The sequence below is a fragment of the Aythya ferina genome (genome assembly GCF_964211825.1).
Source record: "Aythya ferina genome assembly, chromosome: 5".
In the NCBI taxonomy this organism is placed as follows: domain Eukaryota; kingdom Metazoa; phylum Chordata; class Aves; order Anseriformes; family Anatidae; genus Aythya; species Aythya ferina.
In genome coordinates, this window is record NC_140301.1 from 19,523,224 (window position 1) to 19,541,342 (window position 18,119).

Consider the following 18,119-nt stretch of genomic DNA (forward strand, 5'->3'; position numbering starts at 1 on the left):
TTACGCTCACTGCTTGGCACATGGCATTTCTTGCCTATTTATTCTGGGGACCTCACTCAAGGCTCACTGAAGCTAATGGGCTTCAAAAAACAGGTTCTACGATGGAGCTGGGTCCTAACCTAAGCAGCCTAACTGCAAATTGAAGTATTCTAATCACACGCATTGCAGGGAAGAAATTCACAGACATTCTCACCTGAAACTTAAGAGCTCCTTCCCTCTACCACTGAGCTATCACCTCAACAGGCCTGATCTCAGCTCCGAGCCATGGAAGAACAAGTTTGGAGTCGTCTCGGTGGGTGTGCTGGATTTCAAGCATAAATAAGTGCATGTTTTTTGCACTAGCTCTGCCATCGATCTCCATTTCGATTTATGAGGTCAACAGGTAAGAAACAGAAAGATCCAAGCACTGCCATGAATCCTCTCCCTAAAACACACCTGTTTGCAAACACATTCCCATTGGCAGGAGAAAAGAGGCTGTGGTTCCATGCAAGCTCTATGATGCTGTGGACCAGCGTGAGCATATTTTAACATTCAAGTAACTCTTTTATACCAGATTAGTTTGAAAAAGGAATTGCCCCCCAAAAAAAAAAAAAAAAAGGACAGCAGAATCCCCTCTTTGCAGCAGGATGGATTCAGAGCACAAAATGTACAAACCTGCTCTGCCTAAAAACTAATCTGAGAACACTGTATTCTTTCACCGGAGAGGGTCAGGTTTAAAGCTGGGACCCACTTGCCTTTACACGGCTGCTGTCAGCACTCAGGTATCCAGCTGCAATCAATACTCCTACAGAAATACAAACAGAAGACAGAAACTCCAGACCTTGTTCAAGTCCCAAATGCTCAACAACACGCTCTATGGATTTGCAAATTTATTGAGATTAAAAGGCACACAGATACCTAAAGGGATTTTCAAGAGCACCTAAGCAAGTTAAAAGCCTTTGAAAAATCTTACTAAGCATCTGTTCGCATCTTTAGAAACTTAAATACATTTGAAACCCAACCCCAAGAGCATACTAAAAGCAAATCCAATCTGGGGATTTTAACAGGCATACTAGACCTCATATTCTCCAAAAAATTGTTTACTCACACTTGTCTTAGTTGAGGAAAGCTTTTAGATGTCTCCCTTCCAGACTGCTTAACATGAGCAATGGGAAAAGTGTGCGTGTGAATGAGTGATGAATCTCAGAACAAGAAAAGACAGGGCAGTCTATGGGACAGCGTGCTTAGCAGGGGTTCGGGAGAAATGCAATCAGGCAACGTGACCTGGACAGTCATTTTCCCTCTGCCTGAGCTTCCCAACATTTTTCAGTCTGGTGAGCTGACATGCTTTTGGGGTCAGAGAGCCTCTCTTACCATGCATCCATAACGGGGCTAGCGCATAGCCATCTCTGTGACCTCTGCCAACGCCCCTAAGCACGGCCCTAACTCAAACACCGCCTGGTTTCCAGACCGCGGCCCTCACGTGGCCCCAGCCCCATTTTCTGATGAGACCCTGGTATGTCAGGTAGCAGGCAGAACAGCCTGAGCCTACCACGGGTGTGCACAGAAAACCTGTAGCCAGTAGTTAGTGCCACTGCTCAAATTACAGGATTTTTAAGTACCAACATGTTTTAATAGGGTTTTCTTCATGTATATGTACACAGACATTATGTATGAGATATCTATAACATACACATATATAAACATATTCTATACATATATCTATGAAATCTCTATTATAAAGATCTCTCTTATATATAATCTCTATATCTGTATGTACAAATATATATGCAGACACAGAAGAAGGCAAGCAGCAGGCTCCTGGGCATGTAATTGGTATTTTCTAAAGGTCACCTTTTCATGCAGGAAGAAAGACTGCTCAAGGTTAATTAAATTAAATTCTACATTTATTCAAACTCTCCAAAGGAAAGATTTTAATAACGTCCTTAAATAACAGCCAGCATTTTTAAAAGAACTTTGAGGATGTGATTATCAGATAAGTCTTAGCACAAGATGGAGAAGTTCAACTTTGTTGTGCGTGCTTTATTTCTCAACTCCTTCAGAGTTGTCAGGGTTTTCTGTTTTTATATTATGGACAGTAGATTACTACCTCTGAGCTTCTGCTGTTAACACTGCGAAACTCATGTACAGTGCATACAGGCCTTCAGATGGCAATAAGAGCCTTCCAGCCAGGACCATTATGCTGATATGTGCTAACACAAAACCCACCAAAAGAAATCAGCAAAAGAAAAGAAAAAAAAAAAAAAGCGATAAACCAACTGTCATTTCAACCATTACATTTCTGGGTGTTTGCTGGGAGCATGCAACAGACTACAAACAGGGAGAAGCATGCAAGAAAACTTACACACTCCAATTCAAGACAGCAACGGGTATAACACAAGCATCCTAATTGCATTAGGATACTGTTCTCTACGTCTACAAGGCCACGGGGTTGGCTTGCACTCTGGACACTGCACCTGTGTCCCCATGGGAAATCACACTGGAAAAAAGAAAAAGAACAAACAGTAGGAGAAGCCCTGCAGCACTGTGTGCTTCCACCAGGCGTGTGGAGCAGCAGCATAGCAACAGGACAAGGAGTAATGGCTTTAAATTAAGAGAGAATACACTTAGATATTAGGAAGAAATTCTTAACTCGAAGGGTGATGAGGCTCTGGCACAGGCTGCCCAGAGAAGCTGTGGCTGCCCCATCCCTGGCAGTGCTCAAGGCCAGGCTGGATGGGGCTTTGGGCAGCCTGGGCTGGTGGGAGGTGTCCCTGCCCATAGATATCTTTAAGGTCCCTTCCAACCCAAAGCATTCAGTGATCCCATGGTGCAGAGGAGCCAGGGTGAACAGCCACAGCCTGTTTGCACCTAGAGAAACCCCAGTAACAGACTGTGCTCTCAGACAGCTAGCTGTTTCCATCTAATGAGCAGAGGCAAAAAGCCCATCAGGGTCTGTGCTCTGTGCATAGGGTTCAGAGCATTTAAGTTATTGTTACAGCAGCACTGTTAAAAATAGACTGCTTAAAAAGAAAGATTCCCTACCACAGATTTCATTAGCAGCAGACCTACTTGTAGAATCAGATATCTACTGTCCGGACTAATTAAAGCAACTAAGAAAGCCTCTTTTCTGAAAAGAGACAATCTCTAGGAAACATCCCACCCTCTGTTTATAGATCCTGTGTAGGCCAGATCCTATTATATGAATTATTGGTGGGCTGACTTCATTGGGAACCTGCCAGGCTACACCAAAATGACGGCAGGAGAAGTCTCTCAGTTCCCATGTTGCTGCAAACACTTCTGTCCTCCCACTAGCTCTGCACGTTTAATTAGATCCCTCAGCATGGTGAAGGCATTCATCGCAATTCATTGAGCTGTACGGAGCCAAGACACCAACATCTGCTCCTGCTCCCAACAGGAGACAACAGGCACTTCCAAGCCTTGCTCCCTAGGACCTGCCTTCCCTCAAATGCCGAGGGATGCTCTTTTCAATCTGCTGTGATCCATCAGATTTATTACTTTTTTTTTTTTTTTTTTTTTTTGTATATGACAAAGACTTCCTGCAATTGAAATCATCATCATCACCTGCATATCTCCCAATGTGCTACATGTAAACACATAGGTGTTTGCAAATACCTTGTTTTCCAGGGAGTGGAAGAGGATCCCTCATGCTAGGTGATCTGACTGGACAGGAAGAGGGACAGGGCTCAAACTACCTGACGAGCTGCAAGCCTTCAGCTACAGGTCATAACGGGGCTTGCTAAGCCACAGCTCCATGATCAGGCACTGACTGCTGAAAGCAATATTTCCCACAGTTTATAAAGGGCGAAAACAGACTCTTAATTAGAAGCTGGATTCATTCATTAGATGGAGCTGCGTTTCATATAAATTTGTAAAGGCTTTTTTAAATTAATAAAAAAGAGTAGCTGTGTTTCTCTAGATGAAAGAAATCTTTCCCTAGTATTTTTTAATATATACACATCAGTAATAAAATACAATACATATATTCATAAGTTTACATTTGCATTACCTTTCACATCCCCGCACACATTTATCAGTCTCTTTACTTGCATGGAAAAGTTAACTGCAGACTTTTCTCTCTTGAAGAAAGTGCTGTCAGAGGATCCTCGGATCCTCATCAGAAGCTAAGGGTAAGAATCCCTGTTGCTCCTGCTAATTCCTTTCATGTTTGTCTTCTTGGAGGATATCTCCAGACAAGTACAGAGACAACATTTCTTAAGTTGTAAGCAAGTGGCTTTTTCACCTAGACAAGGTTTTAGAAATGACCTTAAAAAAAGGTGACTGTGACTAATTCAAAATTGTGGACTCATTTGGCTTAGGTTTGCCAGGCTGTTTGTTGGCTTAGCCCTGGGCATGAGGCTACCTCTGTCCCTGCCGTGCCTTGCAGCTCAGCTCTCAGGCATCTTAAATCCAGGGCTCTAGCTGATACTTTTCCCAGAGCCAGGGCACTGGTAACACTTCTCTCCAGTGTGGGTTTACCACAGTTAAATAAACGCTGAGCTCACGCTGTAGCTTTTCCCACAGCAGAGGAACTAAATAAATATCACTTCTGCTTGAGTGAACCTGCTTCACGAAATACTTAGGAGTCCTTACCTTTATGTTTCCTGCCTCCCTGGACCATGTTCAGCTTAAATTGGTCAGCGAGCAGCCAGGGTGGGGGAATTGGGAGGACAGAGCAAGAACGCACAAGTTTTCACCGAGGGAAGGGAAAGAAACTGCTGGAGAGTGCTGGAGTGAGTGAGCAGAGGAGGCACCGTACCGATCACACACATTAGGACACCCGTGCGTCCTAACTCTGGATGATTGTCATAGGGAACATCCAGGCCAACTCCCTACTGTGTCAACTCAGAGCAGGGACACAAACCAGTCTCCCACTATTTAGGGGATTCATTACAGACTGGGCAGTGTGGGGCAAGTCTTACAACTGCTACTGGAGAAACTGTGCTGCTTGGCATGAACAATCCTACACCCGTGGGTCAGAGGGAATAGGAGGATGTTCCTGTTAGAACTTAAATCGAGTTTGTAGTGCCAGATCCTCACATATGAAAAAAAAATAAAAAAAATGAAGTACACTCATGTGAGCAAATAGGGCAATATTAACACCACGGAATTTGTAGTTAACTCCTTGGCTAAACAGAAGTCTGTCTTCTCCAGAGCTGTGGATGTTCACACCACTTAAGAGAGCTGACTCCTCAGTTTCCTCTCAGGTCAAGAACTCTCTTAGTATGTCAGCTGGAGCACAGCCACATCAGTCTTAGACAAGAGAGAAAACAGCATAATCTCTGATGCTTATGATTTATCTACATGACCTAGGATGCTTAAGAAACACTCCCATGCTTCTGCTCTTTATTAAGGATCCTAACATTACTCTCCTGAGAGCCCTGCTTCACTAGTAGCAGATGCTTCCCAACAAGTTGCAAGACGACGATTTGATTTCAGTGATATTGCCAACCACTGGCATTTGGCATAAGATCAATTTTCTTGTTTGTTGTTAACTACAACACACAAAAAGGAAAAGGAGAACAAACTGCACCAAGCCACACGTTAAGCCATGTTATTTAACGTGCTAGTGGGTGCTCAGATACAATACTGACAAGGAAGAAATACTGAACACTAACATGGTTTCTTTAAAAGACAGGACAAATCCCAGAAACATCAAATCCTGCAGAGCTACCATTTCATGCAAAGTTGTCTTTTTCCTCAAACACATCTGCCCTTAATATGAAAAGCAACCTTTTCTCCTTTAGCACTAACTGAAGACATCAGCAAACCTCACCAGGCAGCTAGCACAGTACTTCAATTTAGCTCCAAATCAGTAAAAGATGTTTAGTGCTCCCTTTAAAGCACAGGCATTTATTCACTCTTCTTTCTATTTACGAATGAAATAGTCTTGCGGGGGTTTATGGCAGGGCTGTGCATTTGGGTTTTTTGTTTGTTTGTTTTTAATGCTGTTTTAAATTACACTTAACTTATAGGAAATTACTGGAAAAGGAAAGATCATGGTGAAGTACAGAAAAGCTATGAAATAGTAGAGCAGGGAGCAAGGCACAGGGGAGGGAGGTAGTACAGGGAATGGTATGTGGTTTAATTGTCTGAAGAGTGAAAAAATATAGACATAAACAATATACTTTAAAAGGTTTTCAAATAATAGGAAGGTAGCCTTTAGGCACTAATGAGTTCAAACACTTCAAAAGATTTGAGTCACTGGGGGCAGACCTAACGAAAAACTCTCAATATCACCTTTAATTTTGATAGTATCTTGTTAAGGGCACAGCTTGACATCATGCCTGCAACAGTATAGTTTCCAAGCTTTTATCTTCCACTGCAAACCTAACTACGAAACAACATCTGATATTTAGTAAAGTAACATTTTTATATTTTTTTTTAATATCATCACTATTACAAATTTAATAGAATTATAGAATGGTTTTGGTTGGAAGGGACCTTTCAAGGTCTTTTAAGGATCTTTAGGGACCTTTTAAGGACCATCTAATTCCAACCCCCCTGCCAATTTAGAATGGCTTCATTAATGATTTTCATCTGGTTAATAACTGAGCACAGAACAAGAAACAAAATGAACAAGCAAGCATTTGGCTCTAAAATTAAGCACAATCTAGGAAATACACCACAGAGTTATGCAATTCATTTTCTATACCATTCATTTGAAATAGCATATGATTAGAAGAACCCTAATATGTACCATAGCGTTCAGTGCTTCGGCTTCCTTGACAAGGGACACAGATGTATGTGGTGAACGGCTGGGGGGAAGGAAGGAAACTTTCTAGCATTGTGCAGCTAAATTTGTGTCTAGACTGTAAGTCTTTGAAAGCATAATATTGTTTTTAAAAAGAAGCGCTATTCATACCATGAGTATTATTCCAGAGGGGGGTAGGGAAAGGCAGCAGGGGAACAAGCCAAAAAAAATCCCACCCAAAGCAAACATATGCACTCCTCTGCCTGTGTCTTTCATGTAGTCAACAACCCACTTGGTAGTACTGCAAACCACTGGTGGAGCTGTTCTCACGTACCCAAAACACCAAGCAGCCCTCTAACTGAAGAAGTGTCTCTCAGAGCAGCTTCCAAACCGCCTCCCACCAAACACGCAGGAAGCTGATGTTCTCATTTTTACTCCTGGCTCTGCCATCGATTCACCTCAACCTTGGCAAAGTGAGCAAAACGCTACCACAGCTCACAGCACAGCTTCAGAGGCCTGGGAAGAATCAGTGTGCAGGAATTTTGATGGGCACAGGCACTTGGAAAACGAGGCCAAAAGAAAGGACAGCAACAACACCGCCACGTGCACCATTTCTGACTGCAGAGAGCACGAGTCCATTAGAAAGGGACTCAGCTCTTCTGCACTTTCACCCCCCACACCTCCAGATATCAGTTTCTCTCTACATCTGTTGACCAGGCAAAAGAGAGCAAGAGCCTGAAGGGTCAGGGGCATTTCACCATCTAAGCACAAATGGATTTTAATAAAGAAATTCACAAAGATGAAGATTTGGAGGTTACCATTAGTTACACAGATACTCAGAGTGCAAGCCCTAGAAAAGCATGGATGCATCCCAACCGTGTGGTCTGTGCTCCTTTTGCTCACAAAGGGCTGTTTGGCCACCCACGCAGCACTACTGGAGACAATAGGCAGCAAAGCACACCCAGATGTGTGCATGCACAGCGGCACGGCAGGAGCTTTGTGAGGGCACTGGGGATGTTACGGACAGGCTGGGATATTCAGAACACACCCAGAGGAAAAACCAGCTACTGGACAGCACGGCGGTTCTGGGACCGGACCAGGTCAGATCACTGGCACTGGGAATACCTTGCAACCCTACCAGCACTTGTTTTGCCCAGCTGAGGGGCCTCATGGATGCAATCCTTTATACTTCAGGCCCACATTCACAGGCGCTGCTCTGAGGGCCATGCTGCTGGGAACAGGCACTGTGGAGTCTCACCGCCTTCACGGGAAAACATTTCTAGGATGCCACAGAGGCGAACGGAGGCAGCTGAGCTTAATCTCTCATTCAAGAGACCCCACAGGAGGCTGACTGCCCCATGTACCTGTGCCATAGCCCTGCTGCCTGCAGTAAGCTTGGCGAGCTCCACCTGCCCTCCGTCCCGCAGGCCAAACACAAGTTATTTCGCACCTCCACAGGTAAAAGGTAAAGGCCTCCACAGGACAAAGCCCATCACTGTGCACAAACAAAACGAAGCACTTCCAAAGGAACTGTGCCGCCAGTTTTGTGCTGAAAGATGGGAGAGAGCCGAAGCCAGACAGCTCCATCGCTTCCGGGCACGTGCTCAGCTGGCTAAGGCCTGACTTCACAACCAGGTTCCTCTCCCCGCGCAGGCCCACTCCAGGCATTGTCACCTCAGAGGGACCCCCCGGTACCTTTCCTTCTCAAACTTCCAATCTTGGCCTTGAGGCAGGCAATTTTTTCAAGGGTCTGGAGAGTAGCACCCGTACAGTTCTGCGGAGAGCCGTCCCTCCTATAAAAGACCAGCAGACTACTGCTCCTACGTAAGCTTGGTGATGGCCTGTAGCACGTTAACCCACTGCACACATGCCCAAGCATATGTGCAAAATCTGGGTCTGCAGGTGCACTCTATTTCTCCCAGCCTGTGACTCTTACTCAGAGGAAAAGAGTACGTAGCCAGCATTGCCTCCCTACTCTCACTCTGCTGTTTAGCTACACTTTTTTTTTTTTTTTTTTTTAATTATTTTCCTTTGGAGGAGAGCAGGTAGACTAAACAGTTTCTAAACAAAAATGTAATTTTGAGGCTTTCTCCAGACAAGCAAACAAATGCTGCACACTCTGGAGCCTGCAAAGAGTTTAGAGCTGCCTCGTTCATTTCACTTCTGCTGGTTGTAGGCGAAGTTTACTTCACAAGTAGTTCTTAGTAGACCATTCCCTCTCTCCTCTCCTCCAGTGTGACCTCTAGTCTGAGTTATTGCACCTGTGAGCTGGGCACAACAAGCAGTAAGACAAAGGTATCGTGTGTAACTAGAATCACACTGAAATCCTGCACGACAAAAATGTAAAGCTCTGATGCTACATTGTGAAATTTCCACCCCGGTAAGCGTCCTCTCAGCAGAAAAGCAGCTCTCTTCACGTTGTCATTTCATCCACACAAGTCTCGGTGTGCAATCTGTCAGACTGCCTGAGCAGATTCAACAAGTCCACAACAAACATTCCTGGGCAGCTGTGTAAAACTGGAGGCTGAACCGAATGAGCGAGAGCTACAGCAGCCTCTTTAGGAAGGCAGACAGTATCAGAGAAAGCTGCCATCCACGTTCTCCATTGACGTCAAGCAGCCCGTGCAATGCCAACAGGAAAGCGAGCCCAGGGGGACTGCCCGGGTGCTGCAGTGACAGGTAAGATAGCATCAAGGACAGAGCACGAATTCTGTGTGCATTTTAAAGCTAGTAACTCCAACAGATGCTCACTGTTGCTAAATTGAATGATGCATCTGAGAGGGCAACCACATGCTTTTTAAGGAAAGGTAACAGGTAAACTTTACAGTAGCTAATGTAAAGTTTATACATATATATATATATTATATACATGTATATTTTGTGTGCAAATATTTATATTTTATGTATAAACTTTTTTCTTCCTTCCATTTAGCATTCACAGGGTGTATGAACTCCACTCCTTTCATTTGTGTAGTTTCATTGCTAATAGTAAACACCACAGACAAGCAATACTTCAAGGTACTTCCCAAAAAAGTTCTATATGCTAGACAGAAAAGAGTAAGCTCCAAGAACAGGTACTTGTTCAGAATTCCTAGATTTTAGATGTACAGATTAAATGGGTCTTCACAAAGACCTTAGAAATAGCTGCGTTTCTTTGAAGTCAGACACAGGGATAACTTTATCCTCTCCCCATTTCTATGACTGATATCTTTTAGTGATATAATACATTTATTCTTAATTTCAGTGGACTGTCATGCCAGCTTACTCCAGTCGAAAATACATTACCTAACCTCATATAGTGAAGAAACCTGAAAGATGACATCTGCAGGAAGAAGGTATAGAAAAAAATACATTTTTGTACTGAACAAGCTCCTGGGGGTTCAAGAGACGAGAGTGATGCACTGTTCACACACTTTTCCATCAGGGGAAACTGTTGGTATTTGGTTGACCTGGCGTGCCAGTCAATCAAAAGTCAGCAGAGAAAAAGCAGGGGGGCTGCAGGGTGGTGGTGGGAATGAAGCTTGAGCTGCGGCTCATTTGTGGAGAGAATGATGGCAGAGAAGACAGTCTGATCTTTCGGGGATGCATGCTGTGAGCTGGCTTGCGGCAGCACAGTGTTTCTGCTCCATGTCACAGAAATCTTTCTTTCTTGAAGGAAAAGGCAGCAGCTCATAGGCAAAGCATCAACACGTGCACGTGTGCAAGGAAAACAGAACAGGACTCAGAACAGGCCTTGCGCACAGGCAGATATGGTCCGGATGCTGACACAGTTGAACCTCTGAATTACATCACCAGTTTGTGCCTATGTTTGTCACACCCTTTCTCTCTCTCCAATTTTCTGGTCTTTAGATTACAGAATTATATGTGTGTGTGTGTGTAATATATATATATATTAATTTATTAACATCTGTGGTACTACAACTCATCTCAGAGTTAAAGATTATTAATCTTTTATATCTGAAAGCTGCTATAATGTTGTTAAAGCTCTGCTGTATTACCTGTTAATTATCTGGTCAGCTTGTTTCCCCTTCCCCACCCTCACAACATGACAGTTCCCTGCTTTGAACAATTGATGAAGACCTGCAAAACCCCTACTACACCGACAGCTGACACCATGACAGTAAGTCGGATACCCAAGCCTGAAATGCGCTAAAATATAATGACTGATCACCACCAATTCCAATAAACCTTGAATCAAGCCCTACCTCTAAGTCTCATTAAACTCATTTTTATATAAAATCAATAGTCCCTTTGCCTCCTCCTTCAGCTGTGAGGGAAACAACAGAAGCACTTGTTACAATCAGACTTGCATCTTATGCAAGCTTAAAGAGTAAAGAGCCCCGTGATGAGATTAATCAAACTGAAGGAGTTATAATAGGCTTAGAAATGAGAGCACATTAATAACTGCTCCCTTGTGGTACACAGAGCTGGTAATCAAGCAAAAGTTCGGCACAACTCCATCTCCATTGCTGCAGGAGAATTAGCTCTGTAGCAGTGACAATGACTGGCCTGGACAGTTATGGGCCAGGTGGAGAGGCTCTGTAGGAATTCAATTCATCCATCAAAAATAAAGGAAGGGGATAGTCACTTCTCTCTTGGAGAAGGTCATTTCCATGCTAAGTTCAGGTTTCTTTGTCCATCATCAAGATATATGGCCATGTCGGCACCCAGCGTGGCAAGGGTATCTGACAAAGAGGGTATCGGAGCAATCCTTTCCTTGCAATTAGCCCAGGCCCAGCACAGGATCCGAGGCTCCAACTGGAGTGAGCCATGACTCTTCAGAACAACCCACTTAAGACGACCAACTGATAGGTGTCCAGTTTTATTTTTCTGTTCCCGTGACAAAAATGCATCCTGACAGTTCTCTGCTGTCTTTGTCTTGGGTCAGGAAATTTGCCTGGAGAAACTCGTTCTCCCACTGATCTCTCTTTTGTCAGCTTAGCAGCCTACAACGCTGCGATGCTCTTTGAAAATCTAAGACAAAAAGCAAAACTAATGAACTCTTGTCTCTCTTCAAAGTTATAATTTGTCAGTGAAGCGTTTGCAGGATTTTCCATGTAACACACTGAAGTGATAGAGGAGAAAAGCAGAACTGGCTGCATGCAACGTTTCACTAGGCAGTCTAGTTGTGCAGGAATATCCAACACCTTTCCCTTCTCCATCCACCTTCCAGCACTCACTGCAAGCACTCAAAAGCCTGACTGTACTTACCTTTGGAAGCCCCTTGGAGATAGCCATCCTCACTTCACAGTGGTCTGATAGACAGACAAGCTGTATTTGAAAGTCAAACAGCAAGCCTGCCGCACAGCATGAAACTTCACGAGATTGATTTTTCTTTAATCTACCAGTTTTAGCATTTTTAAATACATTTAAGGAAAAAAGGATATAGGAGAAGAAAAGTAAGCCACAAGAGTAAAAGTAAAGTAAAAGCCACACACAAATAATAAATTAAAAGCAGTTCTGAACGTGCTGGGAGTTTTGGAGCACGGCTACCTCTGTACTCTTTAACCAGCTCCAGGACACCAGAGCTGAAGTTGAGAATACACTGACAGAGATAAAAATAGCTGAACCGCTAGATAACCCGCTTGCTCCCATTGCTGATCTTCCAAATGAATGACAAGCTACTAGCAGCAATGCCAGCTGGGCCCTGAAGGTCTGTAAAGCTCAGGCAACAGTGGAACTACCCAGAAATTCAAGGGAGGAAGACGATCAAAAATCTGAAGTGTTGGTTTAACTCTCAAACTTTTGATTTTACATAATGTGAACTCCTATTTCAGAAAGCCCCTATAAATAAAAAAAAATAAAAAAAAATAAAAAAAAAAGGAAAGAAAACACACAAAACCACACACAAACTACATTCCTTCTGTTCTTCATGGAATTTGTGCTGTGCTACGCTGTGGATAGAGAAGACAAAGCCTACTCTTTGTGACTGTCAGCAGGTAATTGCCCAGGCAATCCAAGCAGGCTTCTGAGTACAACATGAAGTCTTTGCACATAAGACTTTGTCCAACAGGAGAAGCAGATTCTGAAGCTGAGTCTCCTTTACACCATCACTCAGCTACATACATTTAGCTAACAGCATGATATCCCCACAAACTGAGCTTCAGCATCTAAAGTAAAACGCCTCTTGCAGCAAATGCTACACAGTCTCCACGTATACCCTCTGTAAAAAGGTTAGATATTGCACCAAGGATTATAGCTGGGCTTCAGATCTCACAGACACCTGTATACAACCTGAGCTATTTAACTGTCAAGGGCACAATCTCAGGGACATCTTGGCTCCCTATGCAGCAAACAGAAGTGAAAAGCAACTGAGGTTTATCCTATCTTGAGGTCAAAGATTGATCCCACCTCAAATAGGTGGGATGAAACTTCGCCTTGAAGTTCCCCTTCTCTCTCTTTTCCCCTACCATTTGCAGAGGGAAACCCTAAGTGACTAATTAGGTGTTTAACTGTTAGACAGCTTTAATTACACAGAATTAACAAGTTGAAGGTTATACGTCTGTCCAGAAAATAATTGCCCCACAGCTGGAACAGTCCCTGCAGCAGACAAGCATCTTCTTTTTTTTGCAGGAAAAGCAACTTATTGATTTTGAAAAGAAGAAAAAAATCACTAGATAACAGGGAAGACAACACACACACAGTTTTAGGCTCTAAACAGATACATTTTTTTCTCCTTAATAACCACATTTCCCCCCCCCCCCCTCTGCGAACACACAGCTTCCAGACAGATGCAGCACATTAGAATGAAGGTTGTGGCCAATCTCTTTGGAGATTTTACTTATCACTTGAATTGCCTTATTTGTCTCATTCACGTAAGGCATGTTTCTAAAACACCACTTTGTTCTTACGTGATAAAGCAAGCAAACACCATAAACAACATTCCAGTGTTGTTTCACCTACTGACTACGACTAGATGCCAATTTAGATCGCAGGAAGCTGTAACGCTTCAATTTCTTTATACTACGATATTTTTACTAGGCTGAAAAGATTACCTACATAATTCTCTCTTCATTTTTTAAACCATAAAACTATATTCTGTCATTTTTATGCGACGCCTTGAACAAAGCTTTTCAGAAAATAAGCTACCGGAGCTTATTCACGCTGCGTTTTGTCTCATTGTTTCTGTCATTTTTATGATGCCCCTCCAGCACAGCACAGAAGATCACACAGCGCCCCAATCCCAATGCATGGCTATGACCCTGGAAGAAGGGTTTCCATAGAACAGGGTCAAACAAAACAGAAATTATTCTGCTGCCTTATTTCTGCACAGAGGACAGGAAAATAAAAACAGGGGGTAGAAGTTGGCCAAGAAAAAAAAAGTCTCTCCAGGTAATTGTCAGTTTGAAGACGTTATCACGCTTTACAACAGTAGCGAGCTCAGGTCTCAAAAAAAAAAAAAACAAAAAACAAAAAACAAAAACACACACAACTAAAGTTTCTTTGAACTAGACATAGCAAGAAGTCTATTTTTGACAAGTTATCAGCACAGAAACATCTCCAAGGTGGAACACACCTATGAGTAGAATCTATGATTCACAGTGTCCATGCAGACACAGCGATTTTAAAGATCAGGTTTCTTAAATTAAAACAGCGTTTCTAAAGCTCCATCTTCCACCGCTAAGAATACAAAGTTCCCTATTAGGGAGCCATTCTGAAAGGGGATTTTAAGAAAATCCGTAGGCTAGACTGAACAGAGTAGCTCCATTACTGAAAGGAAAAAAAAAAGGAAACTGAAAAAACAGTATTAACATCCTTGCTGCTGTCCCCCCAAACAAACAAACAAAAAAAAAACCACCCACACTAAAGAAGTGCAGTTAGCTGCAGACTAAGCACGTGAATTTTACACTAGAACAGTGCTCAAGGACCTGGCATACAAGGCACGTACTGCCACCAGCACCCCTTGCAGCACCAACATACTTCATTCAGCTGGCAGCACTTTCCACCGCCGCAAGCCCCGGCCCTTGGTGTGGTCACTCCATAGGCATTGTAGAGACAGCTTTTTTTCCACGGATACGTGGTAGACACGTAAGCAAACCATTTCTCTCTCCTGCCTACAAGGGTCTCATGAACTGCTTGCACAGTGTTGCCAGCATCTTTGCGGAGATGCTGTCTGACACTCTCCAAATAGCCTGAGAGAATCAACACTCGTGCCCCAAGGAAAGTCAGTGGCAAGCAGGCTCCTAAACTCCAAGGGAAGTTTTGGAGAAATCCTGCCCATGAAAATAAAGCAGGAAATAGTTTTAGTTCTTGGATTTGTACTTTCTTTGATCAGCAAGTATTGCAGGAATGGCAGGAGCTTGCCAGCCCACCTAAGCCATGCTGAGGTAAGCTTTCCTGGCAGAGATGGCTTGCCTCAATCCAAAAAAGAGCTCCCCCCTCCTTCCTCACCTTCCTGCACTTGCTAGAGGTGCTACAGCAGCACTTACAGAGAAGCAGGGGGCTGTGAAGCAAAAATACTCTTGGCCTAGGTGCTTAAACGTAGCTGTGCTCTAGAGAAATAGCGCACAGAACATCAAACACGTAATCTGCTGGCACAGACACTTTCTCTTCTGTGCCGCATCGCCCCTGCCGCTGCCTGTATCGCTGTCGTATCCAAGTGCCTCCCAGCAGCACGCTAAGTGCTGCAGCTAATATCTGATGTGAGGTTTATACTCTCTCTCTTCCCCGAGGGAGAATCATATGCACTGCAGTGTGAATTGTTTTGGGAAGGGATGGGTTTTAAACAGGTACAAGCAGCTTCTTTTAAGAGCTGAAAGCGAGTGCCTTGAATGAAAGGTGCTCAGGCACTTCATGTGCACTAAAAGTTCGTTTCAGAGACTAGGGCCAATACAGTCTTCTCCCTTCCATTAAAATTGTCTCTTCTGCAAAGAAAAAGCTTGTGTACTTCAAGAGCAGAAGAAACTTTTCGCTTAGAAATGAGCAAAACCAGATACACAGTTCCAGTAACATGGGAACAGGGAATTTTTCAACACAGAGCGTTTTCATAGGAAAATAATGGTTTCCAGAGGTAGTTGAAGGTGAAAGGTTTTTCTGTGTGTGTTGCAGTTGGTGGTTTGTTTTTGTTTATTTGACAAGTCATCAAAATCTACAGACTTCAATGCTAAAATCCTTTGTTCACAGACCAAATTTTTTTCCCATATTGAGAACAAGAAAAAAATAGGAAAAAGATTTCTACAGAGAAGGAACAACAACAAAAAAATAATCAGTTCTGCTCAAAAAGAGCTCTTCTATAGTCCCCCAGCAGACATACAAACAACCACTGATAAAACAGTTCTTCAGTCTACGCCTGTTGATGTAGCCTCCTCCTCCATGAAAAGATAGAGTCCACACTACCAACAGAAGAGCAAAAGGAAAAAAAAAAAGGTGGAAGAACAGAGACAACAGCATCCCTGTAGTCTTAGTACTGCTTCAGATTTTACACAATAAAAAGTCTAAGAATGAGAAAGTCACATTTGAGTCCCAGATGTAGGTCAGAGGCAAACTGTTCTAAAAGAAATTAGCAATTAAAATTTAGAGATTTTTTTTTTTTGTATGAAGTTAAATCAAAAGTGTTCACAAAAGCACATCTGCCACCTCCACAGTGCTGGTGGACTGCGACGCTGCGAATGCTACCAGCACTGTCAGCACGGGATGCTAGAGATCCTGGAGGTCCAGAGCTCTGCCCCCGAGCTGTTCGGTCGAAAGAACCTGAAGGAGTTGTGGTGGGGAGCAGATGTTTGAAACCGTAGGGGTCCAGCATGAATAACCATCCACCCTGCGTGGATGAGCAAACAAGCCCATGGTGCGTGGCACGCTGCAAGCCCTTGTCACAGCAACCTTCACTAGAACGAGCGCCTCCAAGTCTCGGCTGAGGATTTTGCTCAGGTATTGCAGGAGTCAGCTAGCAGCAGCAAGACGATGAAGAGGATGAACATATAAATATTCACAGGAAGAGATTCTTCTTGGATTTTGAGGAGTGCACTGTATGAGTGACATCAAGGTTACTGGAGAACATTACCACCAAACAGAACAGAAATTCCCTGAGGAAACCTGCGCCCCAAGTTAAAGTTCTGCTGTGTGCACCCACTTCAGGCTGCCCGACTCGCTTTGTCGCGCTGTCCTCCCTAACAGAGCCAGCTTAATGCCAGCAATGCTCAGCACGCAGACCAGTTATATCCCCACATCAATAATACAAACACTCCTCTTGCAAGGTATTTTCAAAATCCCAAACCTCTGCAAAATCCTGCAGCAGAACCTGCACGGTACCTCCTCGTTCTGAGGGCATGGCCACCCACTCTGAAGTGGCTCCCATGGAAAACGCAACATGAAGGTGCCTCGAGACACGCACACACGATGGGAAAGGCTGTGTGCCCATAGCTCTGTGGCTGAAGGGATGGGACAAGATCAGTTCAAGGCAGGGAGTCTCTCCACAACTGTGCCCTCTCAGCGTGTCTCCTGGAGCGGTGGCTGCCCTGAGGGAGAGCCGCAGTGCAGCCAGCAGAGGTGCAGCCCAGGAGAGCCCCGGGCGCTCCTTCCACAGCCACGCAGGTGATGCTGGTGCTCCTGACACAAAGGCATCCTGTGCTCACTGACACATCATCAAATTCCCCTGTTCAAGGGCATAGCTCATCACACAGTTTTGGCTCTCCCAGTAATGATTTTTCTTAATTGGCCAGCCGAGGCTGCTCTGGGATGACACAACATCACACTCCCTCAGCGCTCCACGCCCCAGGAGCAGGGGGAAGAAATCTCTCTGCTACTTCAGCCTGGAAACACGGAGCAATAATCACAAGGCTGCGAGCAATGAGGCAGTGCCTTCTGTTCCACCACAACACCGTGGTGCTCACTGCCACACACGGACAGAAAATAAATCTTTTGTCTCTCGTTTCCCCACGCTAACAGCTGCATTTCATGCAGGACTTGGTGTAATCACAACTCAAACCTCCAAGAAAGGAGGTTGCAAAACCGATTTGAAGAAACAGCACTTATGTTTCAGTACCTTTCTGCCCACTAGCTCACTGGGGTGCACGCAGCATGGCAGGCAGCACAGATTTTTAATGCAAAAAGGTGCAAGGAATATTTACCATCCTTTCCGCCCTTAAAAGTGGAGACAACCAGCCCTAGCAGAGGCACTTTCACAGCATCCCGCTAAGACAAGCTCCATTAGCGCCCCTCCTTTCCAACCCGTTGTAACTCATTCCAGTGCCATAATCTGCAAAAATCAGACTTTAGCAAGACAGAAGGAGGCAGAAAGTAGTTTGAAGGATACCTATAGCAAAGAGCAGGAAGGGTTTTGCAGGGAGAAGACTGGAAATTGATGATTCTTTCTTTGCCCCAAAAAGAGAGGGTTATGTTTGTCAGCAAATCAAACCCTTTTGTTCAGCTGCCAAACATGTTTTGGCTGAGCTTCCAACTTCTAGAAAAGAGGCAGGAAACAGCAGAT

At 44.0% G+C, this 18,119-nt stretch overlaps 1 protein-coding gene across 6 annotated transcripts in view; it reads right to left on the minus strand.

Annotated features, from left to right (window-relative positions):
• Nucleotides 1-18,119, minus strand: part of TSPAN4 (tetraspanin 4) — a 404,986-nt gene that overhangs the window by 347,968 nt on the left and 38,899 nt on the right. Inside the window, exon 1 of one of the 6 annotated variants that reach the window (XM_084521105.1) lies at nt 11,906-11,928. The exons of the other annotated variants lie outside the window; for them this stretch is intronic. The gene's annotated coding sequence lies outside the window, so the exon portion shown is untranslated. Of the gene's footprint in view, nt 1-11,905; nt 11,929-18,119 lie in introns of those variants that run through there. 6 annotated transcript variants of the gene reach the window in all.